Source organism: Delphinapterus leucas, chromosome 4, assembly GCF_059928025.1.
Source record: "Delphinapterus leucas isolate spDelLeu-1000000601 "Yukka" chromosome 4, BTC_Dleu_Yukka2, whole genome shotgun sequence".
Taxonomy (NCBI): Eukaryota; Metazoa; Chordata; class Mammalia; order Artiodactyla; family Monodontidae; genus Delphinapterus; species Delphinapterus leucas.
This window is the reverse complement of record NC_143132.1, coordinates 107,302,670-107,325,377: the sequence shown is the minus strand read 5'-3', so window position 1 is coordinate 107,325,377 and position 22,708 is coordinate 107,302,670. Positions and strand designations below refer to the sequence as shown.

The 22,708-nt window shown below is 48.4% G+C and overlaps 1 protein-coding gene across 1 annotated transcript in view; it reads left to right on the top strand.

Moving 5' to 3' along the window:
* LEKR1 (leucine, glutamate and lysine rich 1) overlaps positions 1-17,584 on the top strand; it is a 337,373-nt gene extending 319,789 nt beyond the window's left edge. The window contains exons 22-26 of the mRNA XM_089910962.1: positions 803-976; positions 5,218-5,362; positions 11,639-11,864; positions 14,369-14,678; positions 14,774-17,584. The gene's annotated coding sequence lies outside the window, so the exon portion shown is untranslated. The remainder of the gene's footprint in view (positions 1-802; positions 977-5,217; positions 5,363-11,638; positions 11,865-14,368; positions 14,679-14,773) is intronic.
* Positions 17,585-22,708: the final 5,124 nt, after the last annotated feature.

Genomic DNA, 22,708 nt, shown 5'->3' with positions numbered 1-22,708 from the left:
CATTGGGAACCGCCTAAAGCTGCATTTCTGAATTCTGCCAGCTGGGACCGGATCCAGCTCTTATTAGCGTGGTTTAGGCACTACTTCCCCGAGCGCTTATCTAGCACCTGGATGTATCATGTCCTAAATGTATGTATGGTATGGAAGATAACCACGAATACATCAGAAGCAGTGTAACCGTGGCCACCCCAGACTTACACATAGAATGATACAGACCTGGGTTTGATTTGATGATTTGCAGGACTACACTGCTAGCTGGATAGTCTTGTGAAGCAATTAACCTCTCTAAGCCCTAGTTTCCTCGTCTGCAAAGCGGAGATAAAAAACAGGACCTACCTGCTAAGGTCGCAGTGCTTAAATGAGATAAGGTGCACATTGCTTAGCACAAAGCCTGCACTTGGAAGTCACTCAAACATATTCATGCAGTGTTTTGAGAAGTCGAAAGTGCTAGGCGCACAGGCTTTCATGAGACAGTCAGGGTACTCATTTCCAGACAGAAGTCGGCTGCAAGAGAGGGAAGGTACTTTCCCGCACGCAGCGCAGCACTTGGGAACACTCACACAGGGTTACGTGACCTGGCAAGACAGGTAAAGGAGGAAATGACCTCTGTTTATCTTTCCTGCTACTGCCCCGTCCTTCCCGCTCCCTCTTTCCTTCCTCCCCTCCCAACCCTCACTGTGACTCCTGGTGGCTGCAGGGATACATCGGGACCTCTTATCAGGGTGAAATGTGTTCTGCGAGGTGGTGCAATTTACGTTTGAAGTTCTACTTTATCACAGGGGCCTCTCTCCTCTTTTCCTAGGCGGCACAGGCACAGGAAGGAGCAATGGGGTTAAGTGGATAAGAAGGAATGGTGGTTAAGCGCCTAAGGTAACAGATTGGAGTCATCTTGAATCATAGATGACCAGCGGTGAAGACCACCTGGTACAATGATGGTCCCTCTTGTTAAGGAAGAAGCAGTGAAAAACTGTGAAAGGTAAACCGGCATCAAATTTTAGACTCGAGGGCTTCCCTGGTGGCACAGTGGTTGAGAGTCCGCCTGCCGATGCAGGGGACAAGGGTTCGTGCCCCGGTCCGGGAAGATCCCACATGCCGCGGAGCGGTGGGGCCTGTGAGCCATGGCCGCTGAGCCTGCGCGTCCGGAGCCTGTGCTCTGCAACGGGACAGGCTACGTCAGTGAGAGGCCCACGTACCACAAAAAAAAAAAAAAAAAAAAACACTTAAACCTCAGAATTGAAAAACTCTTTGGAAAAATAAAATCATTAATCACAATAAAGGAGAAATAAACTCATCCTGCCCATTTTGAGTCACATAATTAATTCAGAAGGGACTGCCTTTTTCATGTGGAATCCAGGCATTCATCAAGTATCTATCACAGGCTTCGTAGCTTCTCTGCACTGTGCCGGGCACTGGGGTGTAAAGGTGGGTAAGACAGCTCGTGTCTGGGAAGAAGAGATGGTGCCGCTGGGTCGGGGTATGACAGGCTTAGGGGGTGCAGGAACAGAGGGGACAATCCCTTTTTCAGCAGGGTGGATGGCTGAGTCCAGCCAGATTAAGAAGCTGCCGGAAGGCTTTGCCTTTTCCACACCCAGTGCAGTGCTGGGAAGCCCTGGTAGACGTTTTATTGCCCCGGCTAAGATGGAGCAGGTGTAGAAATCCTCTTTGGCAGCCCTGAGGCGGCTGGCCTCTGTGACAGCTGAGAAATGAGAGCTCCTGGCCTTCCCAGCGCCTCGGTGTATGCGCTCTGGTGCTGCCTGCCAAGGCCGCGGGCGTTCCACTCATCCGTTCCACAGAGAGTTATTGAGCACCCACCATGGGCCAGGTGCTCAAGCAAAGCAGCCTCAGGTCTCAGGGAGCTCACTTCTCTACTTGGAGAGGGGGACCCATAGGATATCAGAATGGTGATAAGGGCTATGGAGAAAAAGAAAGAATGGGAGGACCAGGAATGTGAGGTGGGGGGTATGTGGTATAAAATAAGGTGTTTAAGAAGTCCAACTGAAGACTCAGTCCCCCCTACCCTCACCCCTGCATTAACTGAGCACCCAAGAGCCATGGCTGCTGGTACGTTAGGAGCCCACCCAAGAAAGTGACAAGTCGCCTGACCCCAGGAAGTGGCCAGCTCAGGAGGCCAGGCTGGTGTGCATCCCCTCCCTCCCATAAAAGAGTTTCCTCATCTGATGAGTGGAGCTGGTACAGCCCAAGTCTAGGGCAGTCGAGAGAGTTCAAGCTTGGGGAGGAAATGGGGGTCAGGAGAAGGTTTGTTTAGATGGAGGCAGGTCCCCTGGCAGCATCTTGGGAAAAAGAGACATCCAGCTCCCCAAGAAGAGCTTTGGCAAGGCCACAGTAGAAAGTCAAGGTCCTGGGCCAAGAGGGCTGGGGCCAGGACTGGGTGTGGATCCCTGCTGGGAACTGGAGTGTCAGTGAGGAAGGGGGGCAGACACCAGGTCATTGGAATGGGCTGGGAGGGACAGCTGTGTTAGTGTGAGCACATGGGGGCACAGGCCCCACCCCTCTGGGCACCAGGTTACACTGGGGACAGAATGAGGAGAACTCAGGGTCAGGACCTTTCTGCTGGAGCAGAGGGTTGGTGTAGGGTGGCCAAGCTGTAGGGGCTTCGGGAACCGAGCCGAGGGGTTTGTGTTTTTCTCAGATCTGCTAACCCTGGCTAAGGTTGACCTGCTTGTTCTCTCATCTGTATAAGCACCATGGTACTTTTAACCACGAGCCAAATAACATGGAGATAAATTATGAGTCTAATGGGAGGGAGCTAAGAGGGTGAAATGGCAAGGAATCCCCAGCTTTTTATGTTGAAAGCATAAATCCAAATAGAAACCAAGCAGAAAGAGACTGAAGTCTCTGGGGAGGAGAAAAGTACGTACAGTAAACACTGACCGGCACAGTGTGCCCTGCTGTAGGGACGCCAGGGTCAGAACAGCGTGTCACGTTGCCACTTTGATCATGGGATTTGGATCAGAGAGAACATGGGATTTGGACTTTGCTCTGGGTTTGGCCGTCTGCCGCCTGTTGGCTGCGCAACCTTGGGTAAGTTCCTTTCCCCTCTGAGCCTTCCTTTCTTCATTGGTGTAGCTGGAGCCTGCACTGGGATTCAGTCCCATCTGCTGAGCTAGTGGGGAAACCCCAGGGGTCGGAGTGGCTGCCAGGAGCCCAGCATGGTGAGCTCGCCAAGGGGCAAAGCATGCAGGTCCAAGAAGGGAGTAGGTTTGAGTACACTGTGCTAACAGCGGCTAATCTATCCTGGGCCCTACCCCAAGTCTGATCCCTGGGCAAAGCCGTCTCTAAAAGCTAACAGATTGTTTGCAGAGGTACAAGCTCACCGTAATGGGGACCCCAGAAACGAGCATAACAGGGAGAAAGGCATCTTCTCCATGGTGCAGTCTTGCCTGGACGAAGAGGCAGAGCAGGGAAAGGGGTGGGACCTGGCACCCAGCCATGGATTTGTTGGTGAGAACGGGTAAGACATCTTCCCCCAGGGCCTCCCCGAGTGTACAGGAGGGAAGGCGCTTTGCTGGGATTAAGTTCTGTGTAAGAGATGGTGGTAACAAACTAATATCTGGATTATTAGTCTTGGTGTGGCTTCATTTGCCACACACGTGGTGAAGGAATCTTGGTTTATACCTATCCCTTGGAGATTGCACAAGCCATCCCCAGGGCTGAGCCTGGACACGGCGAATGCACAGCAAATGTCAGATTCTCTGCAGAAACCACCTAGAAACCCTTGGGCCCCTTGGAGGACTGTTTGGGACGACCCCTGGTGCGTTGGAGTGTTGCACCGCATTCCCATGGCAAAGATTTGTAATCAAAACGTAACCTAACGTATATTTTTGAGCACCTGCTATGTGCCAGTGAGGTATACATGCTAAGAGGAATTTGAATTCTTTTTTTTCTCAGCACTTTACAAAATACTCTGACATGCATTTTATTCACATTGGTCTTTATAACAACCTAACGAGGTAGGATCCCCATTTACAGATGGGAAGACTGAGTTTCAAAGAGGCTAAGTAATTTATCCATAATAACCCAACTAATAAGGGGTGTAGCAGGGCTCAAACCCGTCCTTTCTTTGGCGGGAAGCTGAGACCAAAGAGATGAAGGAATGAGGGGAAAACCCAGCAAATAACAAAGCCTGAGGTTCTGATGGGAAGAGCTGGAGAAGTCAGCGGGGACTGGAGCTGGACCTGACCAGGGGTGGACGGTGGGGGATGGTGTGTAGGATGGAGGCCGCGTGTGGGGATGGCTGGGCTCCTGGGGACCTTGCCTGTGCCCCTGGAGCTGTCCTCGACTTATCACACTTCACAGAGAATTCTTAAGGAAGCTTTCAAGAGGAAACTGCGGCTGCTCACTCCTGCCAAGTGTCTTTGCTCCTGTCTTTCTGTCTGAGCGTACAAACCACCTCTCCTCACTTCAGTGACTGCTGGCCTTGGGCTCTGTATACTGATCATTTCTAATTTTTCCGGGAGGATTATTTATGACCTTCTAAAAGCAAAACCACATACTGAAATGTGCCAATATTAGAAGATTAGTAAGCCAGAAATGATGCTCATTTCAAATAGCAGGGGGAAAGGGAGAGACGTGAAAAGGAATGCGCCTCTATGGGTCAGACTCTGTGCTGGCAACTGTGACATTCGTGATCTCTTTCAATATTCACTACTATGCAATGTGGAAGATCGTATCAATTCCACTTTGGCAGTCGAGGAAACATTCAGAGAAGTGCTGTAACTTGGCCAAAGTCACGCAGCTAATAAGTGGCGAACCTATGATTTGAATCCAGGTCTGACTTCCAATAAACCACAATTTACAGCCTGTGGAATTCAGGTGGAATCAAGAGAGGATGAATAAATACAGTTTACTGGACAGTAAAACTCTTGACCCTTTTTATTAATTCAAGTTTGCAAACAATGCAGTTTCAAAATTACCAGCTTCCAGAGAGTTCTTAAATCAGTGAAGTACTCAGAATTCATGAAATCCCAACAATTAGAGCTTGACACTGCCTGAGACGCCACTAGAGGACCCGACACGGAGGTGACCGATTCTACCTATGAATTTTCAGTTTTGAGAGTGTCCTATCAGAAACGAGGCCCCTGTTGCACTGGGTAGAGGATGTGGTAGAGATTCTCCGATAAACCTGATTTCTTTAAACGCTGTTTAGGACATGTGCCAAAGCTTGACACATCCTAATCACTTTACTTTCTTTGGCAGCTCCAACCTTGACGAGAGAGTAGGAAATACGTCTCCGCTTTGACAGGAACAATGTGTGACATGAAAGACCTCAGATGCTGTGCAGGTTTGTGACGGTTCTTCAGAAGAAAGCACCTCCTGCCCGTTCTGTTCAATGCCAGTCCAGGTGAGTCACTGCCAGCCAAGCAAGTATTTTAAGACATGAGGAATCTAAGCCAGAACCAGCAAAGCAAGGTGAAGGATGGATTATCGCCATTCGCTTTGATGGTTGTCATGGTGCTGGGAAAACCTTTTCTGGTTAGGGTCCGGCTCACCGCTATTTTGCTAGTGGCCACCCAGACACGGGTGTGGGACAGGGCGTGTGCACACACACCTGCAGCAGACACCCACTCTAGAGGCTCCCGTTGGTTGGGCCGTGGTTCATCGGCTGTGCTCGTGTGAATGGTAAATCTGCGCCCGACATCAGCTTGCAGGGAGCCAGCGTGCCCCCACCTCCCGCGACATCACTGGGTGTTTTGGAGCAGAGTCCGCGGATGCAGGAACTACCTCACTCTTCGCTCCCTGCTTCAGCATGTGGCTCTGGAAAATGCCCCATCGCTGTCCCTTAAATACGATCCAAGGCTCAGGTCTTCTGCTAATCTGAGGGACGAGGAAAGCTTCCAGGTGTCCAGGAGCTGGGGAGAGGGGCAGGGGTGCTGCGCACGGGAAATGACTGGAGCCCGAGGTCAGGCTGCACCCTGGCGCTGCCTGGGAGGACGGCCTCCCCTGCTGGCACCTACACTGCAAAGCTCTGCCTGTCTGCGCTGAAGGGGACCCCGAGGCTCTGAGTGGGAAAGTATGCTCTATGTTGCCCTGTAGGATGACCCACACTATAGGAGCCATCAGGATGCACTGTGCTCTCCCCTCCAACTTCCCATAGGGCTGCCCCTCTCTCTCCAGCTCCTCTTTCACCTATTTTTGGGGTGGGGTGTCAGAGGTTGGGGAGGAGACTGCAGGGGCAGGTGGGGATGTGGTGGGAGCTACCATGCTACCTGGCTTTTCCTGAATCTCTTTAATTAAACTAAGCCTTTATATAAATGTAAAAAACAAGCAAGCTCCATACCTGGGGCCTGCAATCCCCTCCCCCAGATTCTGATTCACAGGCTAGGGGGGCAACCTTATTTTTATTAAGGGCCCAAGTGATTGGACTCTAGGTGATCCTGGACCACACTTCGAAAAACACTGGGGCAGGCATGAGCCAGCATGTGTATGGGGTACAGCTAGTGTGAGAGGTAAATTCATCTAGTGTCTTAAAATAGTGGCAGGGGCTGAATTGTGATCCACACCCCCAAATTCATTTATTGAAGTCCTAACCCCTGGGACCTCAGAATGTGACTGTATTTGGAGACAGAGACTTTAAAGAGATAATTAAGTTAAAATAAGGTCTTTAAATGAGCCCTAATCCAATATGACTGGTATCCTTATAAGAAAACGAGATTAGGACACAGGCACGCACAGAGGGAAGGCCACGTGAGGACACAGGGAGAAGGCAGCCATCTATGAGCTAGAGAGGGGCCTTAGAAAAAAAAAACCTGCAGACACCTTGATCTCAGACTTCCAGCCTCCAGAACTGTGGGAAAATAAATCTCTGTTGTTTAAGCCACCCTGTCTGTGGTACTTTATTATGGCAACCCTACCAAACTAATACAAATAGGAGACCTGGTTTCACTGAATAATCCTCTCAGAAGGTAGGGAGTGCTTCAGCTTACTGTATAAACAAGGCTAGTTTTAAGGACCAAAGGACATGAGTCCCAGCCCTGGTGTGTCAGAGGTGGCTCAGGCTGCACAGAAAGCACAGCTTCCAGTGTCAGACATGCCTGCACTCAGTGGCCAGAACCTTCTCTCCTGGTTACCACCTGAGTGGTTTAAACAAGACAGTCATTATTATTTTTTTATTTTATTTAAAATATATGCACATAGTGCTTACTATGTGCCAGGTAATGTTCTAAGCACTGTGCAAATATTAACTCATTTAATCCTCATTACAATCCTGTGATAGATAGATTGACAGACAGACACACAGACAGAAGGTTCACGATCAACTTAATTCAAAATATTCAGGGCTTCTTTCTCTAGTTGCTTTAGGTGTAGGGTTAGGTTGTTTATTTGAGATTTTTCTTGAGGTGAGACTGAATTGCTATAAACTTTCCTCTTAGAACTGCTTTTGCTGCATCCCATAGGTTTTGGGCCATCGTGTTTTCATTGTCATTTGTTTCTATGTATTTTTTATTTCCTCTTTGATTTCTTCAGTGAACAGGACCAGTAGGAAGAAGAACAAAGAAAACCCAAAGTCAGTAGAAGGAAAGAAATCATAAAGAACAGAGCAGAAATAAATGAAATAGAAATGAAGAAAACAATAGCAAAGATCAATAAAACTAAAAGTTGGTTCTTTGAGAAGATAAACAAAACTGATAAAGCCTTAGCCAGACTCATCAAGAAAAAAAGGGAGAGGATGCAAATCAATAAAATGAGAAATGAAAAAGGAGAAATGACAACTGACATCGTAGAAATACAAAGGATTATAAGAGACTACTACAAACAACTATATGCCAATAAAATGGACAACCATGAAGAAATAGACAAATTCTTGGAAAGGTACAGTTTTCCAAGACTGAGCCAGGAAGAATTAGAAAATATAAACAGACCTATCACAAGTAATGAAATTGAAATTGTAATTAAAAATCTTCCAACAAACAAAGATCCAGGACCATATGGCTTCACAGGTGAATTCTATCAAACATTTAGACAAGAGCTAACACCCATCCTTCTCAAACTCTTCCAAAAAATTGCAGAGGAAGGAAAACTCCCAAACTCATTCTATGAAGCCACCATCACCCTGATACCAAAACCAGACAAAGATATCACCAAAAAAAGAAAATCATAGACCAATATCACTGATGAACATAGGTGCAAAAATCCTGAAAAAATACTAGCAAACAGAATCCAACAGCACATTAAAAGGATCATACACCATGATCAAGTGGGATTTATCCCAGGGATGCAAGGATTCTTCAATATATGCAAGTCAGTCAGTGTGATACACCATATTAACAAATTTAGGAATAAAAAACATATGATCATCTCAATAGATGCAGAAAAAGCTTTTCACAAAATTCAACACCCGTTATGATAAAAACTCTCCAGAAAGTGGGCATAGTGGGAAGCTACCTCAACATAATAAAGGCCTTATATGACAAACCCACAGCAAACATCATACTCAATGGTGAAAAACTGAAAATATTTCTACTAAGATCAGGAACAAGACATGGATGTCCACTCTTGCCACTTTTATTCAACATAGTTTTGGAAGTCCTAGCCACGGCAAGCAGAGAAAGAAAAAGAAATAAAAGGAATCCAAATTGGAAAAGAAGAAGTAAAACTGTCACTGTTTGCAGATGACATGATATTATACATAGAAAATCCTATGATGCCACCAGAAAACTGCTAGAACTAATCAATGAATTCGGTAAGGTCGCAGGATACAAAATTAATGCACAGAAATTTCTTGCGTTCCTATACACTAACAAGGAAAAATCAGAAAGAGAAATTAAGGAAACAGTCCCATTTACGATTGCAACAAAAAGAATAAAATACCTAGGAATAAACCTACTTAAGGAGGCAAAAGACCTGTACTCAGAAAACTATAAAACACTGATGACAGAAATCAAAGATGACATAAACAGATGGAGAGATATACCATGTTCTTGGATTGGAAGAATCAATATTGTGCAAATGACTCTACTACCCAAAGCAATCTACAGATTCAGTGCAATCCCTATCAAACTACCAATGGCATTCTTCAAAGAATTAGAACAAAAAATTTTTACGATTTGTATGGAAACACAAAAGACCCCAAATAGCCAAAGCAATCTTTTTTTCTTTAATAAATTTATTTATTTATTTATTTATTTATTTATTTATTGTTGGCTGCGTTGGGTCTTTGTTGCTGCGTGCAGGCTTTCTCTAGTTGCGGCGAGTGGGGGCTACTCTTCATTGTGGTGTGTGGGCTTCTCATTGTGGTGGCTTCTTGTTATGCAGCACGGGCTCTAGGCATGCAGGCTTCAGTAGTTGTGGCACTCGGGCTCAGTAGTTGTGGCTCGTGGGCTCTAGAGCACAGGCTCAGTAGTTGTGGCACACAGGCTTAGTTGCTCCATGGCATGTGGGATCTTCCCAGACCAGGGCTCGAACCCATGTCCCCTGCATTGGTAGGCAGATTCTTATCCACTGCATCACCAGGGAAGCCCAAGACAAAGCAATCTTGAGAAAGAAAAACGGTGCTGGAGGAATCAGGCGCCCCAGCTTCAAACTATACTACAAAGCTACAGTAATCAAGAGAGTGTGGTACTGGCACAAAAACAGACATATAGATCAATGGTACAGGATAGAAAACCCAGAGATAAACCCATGCACATATGGTCACCTAATTTACAACAAAGGAGGAAAGAACAAACAGTGGAGAAAAGACAACCTCTTCAATAGGTGGCGCTGGGAAAACTGGACAGCTACATGTAAAAGAATGAAATTAGAACACTACCTAACACCATACACAAAAATAAACTCCAAATGGATTAAAGACCTAAATGTAAGACAAGATACTATAAAACTCTTAGAGGAAAATATAGGCAGAACACTCCATGACATAAACCACTGCAAGATCTTTTTTGACTCACCTCCTAGAGTAACAAAAATAAAAACAAAAATAAACAAATGGGACCTAATTAAAGTTAAAAGCTTTTGCACAGCAAAGGAAACCATAAACAAGATGAAAAGACAACCTTCAGAATGGAAAAAAATATTTGCAAATGAAGCAACAGCCAAAGGATTAATCTCCAAAATATACAAACAGCTCATGGAGCTCAATATCAAAAAAACAAACAACCCAATCCAAAAATGGTCAGCCGACCTAAATAAACATTTCACCAAAGAAGACATACAGATGGCCAAGAGGCACATGAAAAGATGCTCAACATCACTAATTATTAGAGAAATGCAAATCAAAACTACCATGAGGTATCACCTCACACCAGTCAGAATGTCCATTATCAAAAAATCTAGAAACAATGCTGGAAAGGGTGTGGTGAAAAAGGAACCCTCCTGCACTGTTGGTAGGAATATAAATTGATACAACCACTATGGAGAACAGTATGGAGGTTCCTTAAAAAACTAAAAATAGGGCTTCCCTGGTGGTGCAGTGGTTGAGAGTCCACCTGCCGATGTAGGGGACACAGGTTCATGCCCCAGTCTGGGAAGATCCCACATGCGGCAGAGCGGCTTGGCCCGTGAGCCATGGCCGCTGAGCCTGCGCGTCCGGAGCCTGTGCCCCACAACGAGAGAGGCCATAACAGTGAGAGGCCTGCGTACCGCAAAAAAAAGAAAAAAAAAAACTAAACTAAAAATAGAACTACCATATGACCCAGAAATCCCACTACTGGGAAAAGCATAATTCAAAAAGAGACATGTACCACAGTGTTCATTGTAGCACTATTTACAATAGCCAGGACATGGAAGCAACCTAAATGTCCATTGACAGAGGAATGGATAAAGAAGATGTGGCACATATATACAGTGGAATATTACTCAGCCATAAAAAGAAACGAAACTGAGTTATTTGTAGTGAGGTGGATGGACCTAGAGTCTGTCATACAGAGTGAAGTGAGTCAGAAAGAGAAAAATATGTATGTTATTTTTGTATACTATGTATGTATATAGTATGATCTTATGTATGCTAACGCACGTATATGGAATCTAAAAAAAAAAAAGTGGTACTGATGAACCTAGTGGCAGGGCAGGAATAAAGACATAGACATAGAGAGAGAATGGAATTGAGGGCACGGTGGGGAGGAGGAAGCTTGTTGAAGTGAGAGTAACATCGACATATATACACCACCAAATGCAAACTAGATAGCCAGTGGGAAGCAGCCGCATAGCACAGGGAGATCAGCTTGGTGCTTTGTGACGACCTAGAGGGGTGGGAGGGAGGCTCAAGAGGGAGGGGATATGGGGATATATGTATGCATATGGCTGATTCACCTTGCTGTACAACAGAAACTAACACAGCATTGTGAAGCAATTATACTCCAGTAAAGATGTATCCAAAAAAAAATATTCAAGGCCAGCAGTGTTTGCTGTGTCAGAACTTGGGGACTTGAGAAAGCAAATGCATTGCATGTACTGTAGGCTGCATAATATCCTGTAGCATCTGTGACAGCATCCTGTAATCAAACGTACTCATTTCTGTAGTGAGATGTATATAGTGCATAAATAAAGTAGCCTCATGTAACTCAAGACAGGTTTCTCTAGCAAATGAGTTTATTTCAGATCAGGTTTTGCTGCCAAATGAGTTATAAATTTTGGCATTTGGAACTTTTAAGGTTTTGAAATTATATTCTCCCTGTTTCTTCAGATGAAGACACTGAGGCACAGGGAGGTGAAACAGTGTCCCACATTCGTTAACTCGCGGGAGGTGAGGCTGGGCCACCAACCCGGGCAACCTGGCTCCAGACTCCAAGCTCTTCACAGCCACCTGGCTGTGCCCCTCGGTGCTGCCCACTTCTCGAGCGGGGCCTGACCCATCCGTAGAATATGGATCATGTCAACCTTGCAGCCTTGCTCTGAGGACCAGATACAATGTAAGTAGAGTTCTGTTATGGGTTGAATTGTGTCCCTTCCCCCACCAAATTCATTTGTTGAAGCTTTAACCCCAGTACCTCTGAATATAACCTTATATGGAAATAGGGTCATTGCAGATACAGTTAGTTAAATGAAGATGAGGTCATTAGGGTGGGCCCTAATTCAATCTGACCTGTGTCCTTATTTAGAAAAAGAAATTTGGACACAGACAGGCATGTGCTCAGGGAGAACGCCAGGTGAATATGAAAGCAGAGGTCAGGGTGATGCTTCCACAAGCCAAGGAACGCCCGAGATTGCCGGCAAAGCACCGGAAGCTAGGAGAGAGAGGCATGAAACGGCCTCTCTCAGTCAGCGCTCAGAAAGAACCAATTCTGCCAACACCTTGATCTCAAACTTGTAGCCCCCAGAACCGTGAGACAAATTGCTGTTGTTCAAGCCTCACCCCACCCCCCGAGTTTCTGGTACCTTGTTACAGCCACCCTAGCAAGCTTGTACAGGTTCTTTACACAAGCACTGGGTTCCGAGTGGGAGGCCAATAAATGGTAGGTAACCAGGCTTACTATATTTTTATTATTTATTTATTTATTTATTAATTTTTGGCTGCATTGGGTCTTAGTTGTGGCACGCGGGCTCCAGGGCACATGGGCTCTCTACTTGTGGCATGCGGCCTTAGTTGCCCCGTGACATGTGGGATCTTAGTTCCCTGACCAGGGACTGAACTGGCATCCCCCGCATTGCAAGACGGATTCTTAACCACTGGACCACCAGGGAAGTCCCCACTCTTATTATTTTTATGATGGAGGCTTCAGATTCTTCACAGAAAAATAATCAGTCAGTTAGATGATCTCTAAGGCCTCTTCCACTTTCCAGGTCTAATTTTGCATGATTATCCCACGAGGACAACTCAACTCCGCTTGTCACTTGCACCAATGGTCCAGGTCTTATAGCATTTCTTTGCTGTTTTAAAGATGGGAAAGGTGGTCTTAATAAGAAAAACAAAACAAAACGACGCAAGGAATTTCTCTTCCTGTGTTACGGGTTACATCCCTATACGTTACAACTGAAACCCCTGAGCCCTAACTTGCCTGCTGATGTCCCTGCTTGTATCATCAGCTCACTCAGCCGTGGGGTTTTTCCGAATCCCTTCCCCTTGTGCCTTTGGGGCTGCCGAGGTTAACCCACAGTGTGTGCTGGGCTACAAATTCTGCAGAGGAAAGCAGAAATCTAAGGTAGAGGTTGTTTCCTGTCAGTTAAGAGTGTATCATTGGAACCCTATTTAGACCTGGAAAGTTTGGGTTCTTCAGGTGGAAATGTGTCCTCACACTGCCATGTCACTGAGCAGATAAAAGCTGCTTTAAGAGAGTCTAAAAGCTGTCGAACACTTTTTCTCTTCCTAGGACAAGGCACCGTTGGCCCCAGTGTAGGGAAAGAGGTAAAATGCCAAACAGTTTTCCTTAGGCTGCAGTGACAGGCCCCCCCCATTGTCAAAGCTGCCACATGGTATGCGGGATCCTTAGTCTCCCCGACCAGGGATCGAACCTGTACCTCCTGCAGTGAAAGCACGGAGTCTTAACCACTGGACCGCCAGGGAAGTCCCCCTCTGCCTTTTAGATTCTACACATCAAGTCAGAAAGTGATTTGCTGTAGGTGGGGTGTGGCCCCCAAGTCCCCATCTGTGGAAATAGGACTTTAATGGCTGTGCATGTTCAGAGAAAGGACTTCAGGTTCCTTTGGCATCCCTTTGCACCTGTTCTCAAGGCTGCCTCTCCGACGCCCTGTCAGCCCCTGAGCCTTGGGCCAGGGGGCTGCTTCCCACTGGTTTCCTGGAAGCACTTCCTGACCAGGCCAGGGGGCCTCTCTCACCTCCCTGCAGCCCAGGCGCCATCCCAGAGCCAGGAGTGGCTTTAACATCTGCTTAAGTCTTTTCATCTTTTTTTTTTTTTTTTTTTTTTTTTTTGCGGTATGCAGGCCTCTCACTGCTGTGGCCTCTCCCGTTGCGGAGCACAGGCTCCGGACGCGCAGGATCAGCGGCCATGGCTCATGGGCCCCGCCGCTCCGCGGCATGTGGGATCTTCCTGGACCGGGGACGAACCCGTGTCCCCTGCATCGGCAGGCGGACTCTCAACCACTGCGCCACCAGGGAAGCCCCCAAGTATTTTCACCTTTGCTGCCTGTTACTGGTTACCCTCCCAGGAAGTTTAGGAGAATCCGTACCTTTTCTTATCATAGCTGCAGCCTGCTGGAGTTCTGTTGGGATACAAAAATGCTTGCAGAGTGGGAGGTTTTACTTTGAGGAGCTCATGATTGGTGATTCCATCCAACACCAAAATGGGAGATTTAATTAAGCAAGAGTAAGTGCCTAATAGATGGAACTTCTCCGAAGTGGAGACCACACCTTGTTCATTTTTGAATCCTTGGTGCCTAGCCCAGAGCTTGGCACATAGGAGATGCGCAGTAAAATTGTTCGTTGAGTGAATGCACCTTTGTTTTCTTTCTTCTTCAGAAAGATGTCTGATGTGTGTTAAGTCCGAGAATCATGACCACAAAGAAGGCTGGAGAATGTTTCTGCTTTGTAATAGCTCTCATGGGTCATGTCTAAGGAAAAGGTCCTGAGGCCAGAAGGCAGAGGTCCAGGTCTGGCTCAGCCATTATCCAAGAAACCCTGGGACCTTTGGCCTCCCTGGAACTCAGCGTCCTCCGCAGCAGCATGGAGGTCATCCAGGCTCCTCTGCCTGCCTCTCTGCATGGTTATGAGAACATGACGCGAGGATGGATGTAACAATTTTCTGAGAATTTCAAAGACCGTTCCGAAGGTATTACTTTTATATACATATTTCTTTGTTACAGATATTTGTAGACTTGAGCTGCTCGTGATTATCTTTTTTCTCAATCTCTTTTCTTCTACAAGTTCATGCTTAGGAACCAAAGCCAGGTTTACCTCCTTCCCCAGCTAAAGAAATATCCATCCTGGTAGGCCAGGCACTGCCAAGTGCTGGCCTCCTTGGAGTTCAATCGCCTGTCTGGTCAGCAAACATTCCTGCATCACAGGTGGCAAGGGACAAGTTAAGTCGCAGAAGACTGGCTGACGAATAGTTGCCAAAGCCACCGAGAGCAGAAGCAGTACGGTCTTCTCCCCAGAGGACTGTGCTCGTGCTCCCCTACACCTCCTTGAGCTGCGTCCAGAGAGCACTTGGCGCCCATTCTGTCTAGAACAGGCCCAGGGAGGAGGTAAGTTGTGCAGCCAGCCAGGGACCAGGAGAGCCTGGGCAGGACCCTTGCCTCCTGACTTCCGAGAGCTGCCTCCGCCCCCTGCACCTCTCCAGGGACTGATGGATGAGGCCGTGGTGGGCGGTGCTTGGCCTCCTGCTGTCTCCTGTTGCTAAAGTAACTGAGTGAGATGAAAGAGAAACAAGCCACGTGACCTTGCTGCCTCCACCCATGCATCCAGACAGCCCCTGTCTCAGCCAGAGAGTCACAGTCAGGCCAGTCGATCCGGGCTGAGCGTGGTTTTGGGGTCAGGGACCCCCTCCCCGAGGAGAAATGCCTGAGCTGGGTGGCAGCCGATATTCTCTGAACACTGTTCTCGAGCAGACAAGATGTTGAAGCGGGGGTGGGTTGGGGGGCAGAGGTTGAGGGATCAAAATGATTTGAGAGTGCGGCTGCCAGTATGTCACATAGCTGGAATTGTGCGAGGCCTAGGATCTAGCTGCCTGTCCTTGGTTTACTCAGGGAATCTATAGAACGAGAGGGCAGAGGGCATGGCCTCTAACCCTCACCTTTGAAATCTGTGTCTCTAGCTTTCCCGCTTGCCCCCAGGATGGGCCCTCCCAAGCTTTCAGATAAGGGCATTTCATTTTTTTAAAATAAATAAATTTATTTATTTATTTATTTATGGCTGTGTTGGGTCTTTGCTGCAGTGAGCAGGCTTTTCATCGCACTGGCTTCTCTTGTTGCGGAACGCGGGCTGTAGGCGCGCAGACTTCAGTAGTTGTGCCTCACGGGCTCCAGAGCACAGGTTCAGTAGTTGTGGTTCACAGGCTTAGTTGCTCCGCCACATGTGGGATCTTCCCGGACCAGGGCTCGAACCCGTGTCCCCTGCATTGGCAGGCGGATTCTTAACCACTGCGCCACCAGGGAAGTCCCAAGGGCCTTTCTTAAGAGCCACATGATACCATGGGGATGAGGGCAAGGTCAGCTGGGAAAGAGGTACCTCCTTGCAGGCCACAGAGAGGGGAGCTAGTCAGAGGAGAGGAGAGGAGAGGTGCTGGGCAGGGCACCACATAGACAACCACTGCAAGGTCTCCCTCCAGCCTCAAGGCCCAGCTCAACGATGACCTTCTTCTAAAGCCTTTTCAAAGCCACCTGGGCTGGAAATACCACTTTACTCCTCTCTACTTACCCAGCGTTTTCATCTGCGTCTCCCTGTACACTTAGCACCTGTTTACCATGTACTCACGTTTTGAATAACTTTTGTTACACAAATACTAATATGTGCTTACTGAAGGAAAAATTAGAAACACAGACACTCACAAAGGAGAGATTAAAAACCGCTCAAATGTGCTACCTGGAGGTAACCACTGTTGGCATTTGGGGGTGTTGGCCCTGTTTAGATTCATGTCTCTTTTCTCTGCCTGCATTCAGCTCTTCTAAAGCCAAGTCCAAATCTCCCCTCCTCTCTGGGTGCCCTCACAGCCACCATAATGCTTCCATTCAGCAGGGTCTCAGTTCGTGTGTTTTAAATAAATGGATGGATAAACAAAGGAAAGCACAGATGGATGAGTGGACAGAAGGTGGGGGAAAAAATGTTCTGCTACCCAAAAGTAGCCCCAGCAGAGGAACCAAGAAGAGAAGAGGAGGCGTCAGCCCTCAAAGTCACCTATAGCCGCCTTCCTCTCCCCTCCCCAGCCCCTCTGCTCCCATCAGAGCAGAATCAATGCCAGGAAGTGAGTGTGCACAGAGAGTGGGCCAGATCTGGACAATAATTATTAGTGCAAAGATAAAGATGAAGCCCGATCCCTGCCATCTGACTTGGAAACATCAACCATGGCTTAAGGGAAAAGAGGATTCATGGAAACAGCCAAGTCAAGGTCGCCACGTGTGTGCAATATTTTAGGCTCAGCAAGCAATCTGGCCAATTCAAAGCTGCTGGTAAATGGGTTCCAAGAAATCTGATTTCATCAGCGCCGTGGACACGGGAGTACGTCCCCATGACTTGCCCCTCACTGGGTTGAAGATTATCAATGATTTATCTGGAGCAGAAACAGCAGGATTCCACATTACATCTTGGAAGGCAGCCGGAGCAAAGGCAGAAAATTAACAAACCTTTATTATTAATTCCAATACCGCAACGCCCCATAGGTTCTGCAGCAAATCACGGGCTCTCTTAACAGGAGTTTCTCTGTGTTTAAGTGGAGCTGATTTTTTGTTTGTTTGTTTGTTTGTTTGGGGGGGGGTTGTTGTTGTTTTAATGGGGCTTGTCCTCATTCTTAACTATAAAGACAACCTCAAAGTCACAAATGTTCATTAATCATGCACAAGTCCAGAGCATGCTATGTGCTACAGGAAAAGCAAACTAAGTCAGACAGTCCCTGTATTGCATTCACACAAACATCAAACATTAATTGAGGCTGTTCTATGTGCCAAACACTGTGCAAGGTGTTGGGTTTTACAGCACATTACAGTTATGATCCTGTTTTAAAAGCGGAGAGGGACTTCCCTGGTGGTCCAGTGGTTAAGAATCCACCTTCTGGGACTTCCCTGGTGGCGTAGTGGTTAAAAATCCACCTGCCAATGCAGGGGACACCATGGGTTTGATCCCTGGTCCAGGAATATCCCACATGCTGCAGAGCAACTAAGCCCGTGCACCACAACTACTGAGCCTGTGCTCTAGAGCCCGCGAGCCACAACTACTGAGCCCATGTGCAACAACTACTGAAGCCCGTGTGCCTAGAGCCTGTGCTCCACAACAAGGAGTAGCCCCCACTTGCCGCAACTAGAGAAAGCCCGCGTACAGCAACGAAGACCCAATGCAGCCAAAAAAAAAAAAAAAAGAATCCACCTTCCAATTCAGGGGACATGGGTTCCAATCCTGCTTGAGGAACTAAGATCCCACATGCTATGGGGCAGCTAAGCCCGCACGTCACAACTACTGAGCCCGTGCACTCTAGAGCCTGCACGCCACAACAAAGATCCCACATGCCACAACGAAGATCCCAAGTGCCACAACTAAGACCCGACACAGCTGAATAAGTAAATTTTTAAAATAAATAAATTAAATAAATAAGTAAATAAAAAATTAACAAAAAATAAAAGTGGAGAGATGAGCCTCGGGGAGGTTACACAACTTCCCCAAATTGCCCACAGGCACAGAGTTTGTAAGAGACTTGGGATTAGAATAAAGGGAAAGAATCTGACAGTTTATTATTTTTATGATCATTTTAGCTCCATTTCAGTAACCTTAGAAATACTCAGCCAACATTCGTGTGCACTTCCCTCTCAGTAGCCCAGAACAAGCCCCAGTTCATGCCAGGGGAGTGGGAAAGAGGTCTACCCTCATTTACTCTCCCACTGCTATGTGCAAAGCCAAATGTCAACTGGGCCCTGCTCTCTGCTTATTCACAGTGATCTGCTGATGCCTGCCCTCCACGTGGTGCCCAGAGATGGCCATGGTGCAAGGGCTGATCATGGGCCCAAAACCAACAGCAACAAGCAGGAGAGGAAGGCAGTTTTGCTCCCAGCTTGAGTGTTTTTTCTCCTCAACCTCAGAGCAGCATTCAGGTGCTGAGGGAAAGGAGCCTGAATTTTGGAGCCCTGCAGACTGGGATTCAAACCCCAGCCCAACCTTTTGCAAGTTGTGTGAGCTTGGGCAAGCCTTTCAGCCTCTCTGTGGCTTCACTTTCTCCCCCACTAAATGGAGGCCATACCTACCCTGCAGAGGGTTTCAATGCGGTAACGTCAGCCCGCTGTTGCTCAATCAATAGTAGCCATTTAGTATTGTCCAAACTAGACTCCACCCAAGAAGCAGAGTCATGATTTTTTTTGGGGGGGGGGTGGTACGTGGGCCTCTCACTGCTGTGGCCTCCCCCGCAGCGGAGAACAGGCTCCGGACACGCAGGCCCAGCAGCCACGGCCCACGGGCCCAGCCGCTCCGCGGCACGTGGGACCCTCCCGGACCGGGGCAGGAACCCGTGTCCCCTGCATCGGCAGGCAGACTCTCAACCACTGCGCCACCAGGGAAGCCCCAGAGTCATGGTTTTTTAAGCCGTGAACTAACAAGTATTTATTAAAGATCCATGTTTTAAGCAGGAAGATGAAGAGAAACCTTGCCCACCCTCTCCAGGCATGAGGGACCCAGGCAGGGAGTAAATAAAACCCATGGCAATGTGCAACTCTCCTGCAGCTCAAGCATCCGAGATACAGGAAGTGAGATAAAATTCTCCGGAGTGTCTCCAGCTTTGGAGATAAAGACCATGAGTGTGGGCCGATGGAGGCCCCTAGGAGACCCCTAAGGCTGCACCACAGGTCCCCCTCACCGGCTTTCTTTCCACTCCCTGTTCCTTTCTCCCTGTTCCCCGGAGTCTGCTTTTTTGCTCGAGCAGGTATTTTCCTTCCCAAGAGTCACCGAGGACCCCGAGTATCCTCAGGTTATCTGCCCCGGGCCAGCCGGCTCCTCTCCGGCTCTGACCTCACCTCGGCGTCAGTCTTATCAGGTGTGGACAGAACTGTCTCCCCACTCTGGGAGCTCCAAGCCCAGGATTCTCCCCACACCCAGGCAGAGGAGGGCCAGCCACCTCTGGCACTGAACGTGGTGGCCACCTGCCAAACCGGGAGCGACCATAGGGGTCTGCGAGCAAGGCCGTGAGGCCCAGAGTCGGGAGGAAGGGGGAGGTTTACGTAAGTGTTGACAAGGAACAGAGCAGATGCTGCGCTCCGCCGAGCAGGAGAGAGGGAGGGGGCGTGGCGACTCCCGCCGCGGCTCCCCCGGGGGCAACACGCAGAGGGCAGCGGGTCAGGGTGGGAATTCAGGCTCCTCTGGGAACTTGTTTCCTCCCAGGCAGCAGGGAGATCCAGCTGAGCCCAGTCTTCTGAGAAGTGGGTCTTGGAGGACTGGGACAGGAAGTGAGGAGCCCGCTGGGGAGCAGGGAGGTGGTGGGGGCCTCTGCTCACGGGTCCATGTCATGGACGCCACTGCTCTGTGTCAGCCCCTACGCCATACAGCAAGGACACTTCATATCCAGGCCGCTCTGGTTTGTTTAGGTTTGTGGCTTGAATACTCCCTGGGGTTCATGGCCCGGGGCTGCTGCCGCTGCCGTCGGGGCAGGGTGTTTGATTAGAATTCATTCGATACAGGCTCCTGTGTCCTACTGCCCCAGACACTGGTTTGTTTGTACCAGGACTCTTGCCTTTGTTGGCCTCGTTAGGGTCTGTCAGTAAATGATAACTCATCTGAACTGTCCCCAGAATCACAGCTGTATACTCGCCGGAAGCTTCTCATGTCAGTGTTTTCACATTCTAGTGCTTGGAAGAGAGGCGGGGGCAGAGCTCCCCTCACCGTGGTGTCCTGGGCGGTAGAAGTCCAGGTGAGCTGCACAGACTCAAGAGGGCTCATTCCTGGCAGGTTTGCCCTTGTCAGCAGAAGAGACAGGTAGGGACACTGTGGGGATATGCAGCTGCACAGCTGTGGCCCACAGAAAAGAGGCAGCCCGAGGAACAGAAAGCTTGTCCTTCCCTACAGCTTGGGTTCCGTGTGGTGCCCCACTGTGCTTGTACCCTGGGAACAAAGCTAGGAATTTGTCCTCCAGAAATACCCCCATGTGTACCGATGATGGAGTTCATAGCAGAAGACTGGAAACAATCGAAATGCCATCAACAAAGGCCTGATTAAGAAATGTATGGTGTGTGTATACAATGGCACGCTGTAAAGAAAGCTCCTTGTGCACTGGTAGGGAATGATCTCCAAAATACAGTTACGTCCAACAAATATGACTAGGTTAGGAACTGTATGTTATTGTTTGTTTAAAAAAAGAGGGGAGGGGCTTCCCTGGTGGCACAGTGGTTGAGAGTCCGCCTGCCGATGCAGGGGACATGGGTTCGTGCCCCAGTCCGGGAAGATCCCACATGCCGTGGAGCAGCTGGGCCCGTGAGCCATGGCCACTGAGCCTGCACGTCCGGAGCCTGTGCTCCACAACGGGAGAGGCCACAACAGTGAGAGGCCTGCGTACCGCAAAAAAAAAAAAAAAAAAAAAAGAGGGGAGTGGGGAAGGGAGAACATGTATTTATATGCTTGTTTATGCATGGACTGTCTTGGAAGGCTGCACAAGCTGCTAGTATTATATCCCCTGGGAAGGAATGTTCCCCGAGCGGGTGGGAGAGCTGGGAAGGTAGCAGTTGACTTGTGCTGTACAGCAACCCAGGCCAAACTTAGTAGCTGAAAACCATCACCATTTTACCCAGTTCACATTTATGTGGGTTGGCTCGGCTGGGGCTTCTGCACATGACAACAGAGTCCCTAGAAGCAAGAGAGGGAGCCCAGTGCACAAACACTTTCAAGCCTTTACCTGCGTGATGTTGGCTAAAGTCCCCTTGGCCAAAGCAATTCACACAACCAAGCCCAAATTCAAGGTAGAGAAATGGACTCTGTGTTTTTGTTTTTTGTTTCTGGGGGTTTTTTTGGCCACGCTTCTTGGGATCTCCCTGACCAGGGATTGAACCCAGGCTCTTGGCAGTGAAAGCACAGAATCCTAACCACTGGACTGCCAGGGAATTCCCCACTCCGTGTGTTACTGGGAGGAGCTACAAAATGCAGTGGACATTAATCCACCACACAGTGAGGCAGAGGCAAGGACGGAGGGAGCGCCTTTCTCTTTGTAGCCTTTCGTACTTTTTAAATTTGAGTCGTGCCAATACACCCTCCTCAAAAAGAAGTAAACATTTTAAAATTTAAATAGATTCCCTGAGATTAGCTTTGAAATAATCCAGTTGTTGAAGGAAACATGGGAGGGAGAGAAGAGGTGGAGATACAAGTGAGACAGGATCAGCCGTGAGTTGATAACTGCGGAAGCTGGATGATGACTGAATGAGACTCGTAGTGCTCTGCTACTCTGTGAATGTGGAAATTTCCTGCAACAGAACATTTCTTAAATAAAAGTAAAACAGGACTAATACCCAAAACTCAAGCTTATTAAAGCTTACTTCCACGGTGAGAGCATTGGCTGCATCATCCTCTCTCGCCTTCCCAACCGCCCTGGAGGCGGGGACTGTTTGCGCCCTGACTGCGGCCTTCCTGAGGGTGCTGACTGCAGAGGTCAGCTGCAGAGTGGGCCCACAGGGCAGGCCCAAGCAGAGACACTGGGCCTTGAGGGATTGTCTGAGAGCAGGGAAGAAAGGAGCCTCAGGGAGCTGACTCCACAGCGTGGGCAGGACTAGAGGCTGAAAAATCCAAGAGATGGGGTGGTATTGGTGGTGGCAGGGGAGGGGCTCTTTCTGAACCATGTACGGAGCTTCTGAGGGTGGGGAGCGAGAAGGGAGCCTTTCCGGGGATTCCAGACAAAACATATAGAGCGTATGGGCACATCCGAAGGAAAATAGCTCAGTGAGAAAGGTACGTTTTCTTGCCTCTTCTTCATCACTCAGGATGGCCACATGTGTGCGCTGGCGGTGTGCCCAGGGTGAACCTTGAGCCGCCCACGTGGCCTGGGCCCGGCTCTGAGGGCCCCCAGCTTGAAGCAGCTCTGAGAATGCTAAGCGCCCCAGGCTTCCCTTCTGTGGGCAGACAGGGAGGTCTTTCACCATCTCTACACAGTCCTGTGGAGGCCCTAGCTAACCCTGAGAACTTTCTCCTCTG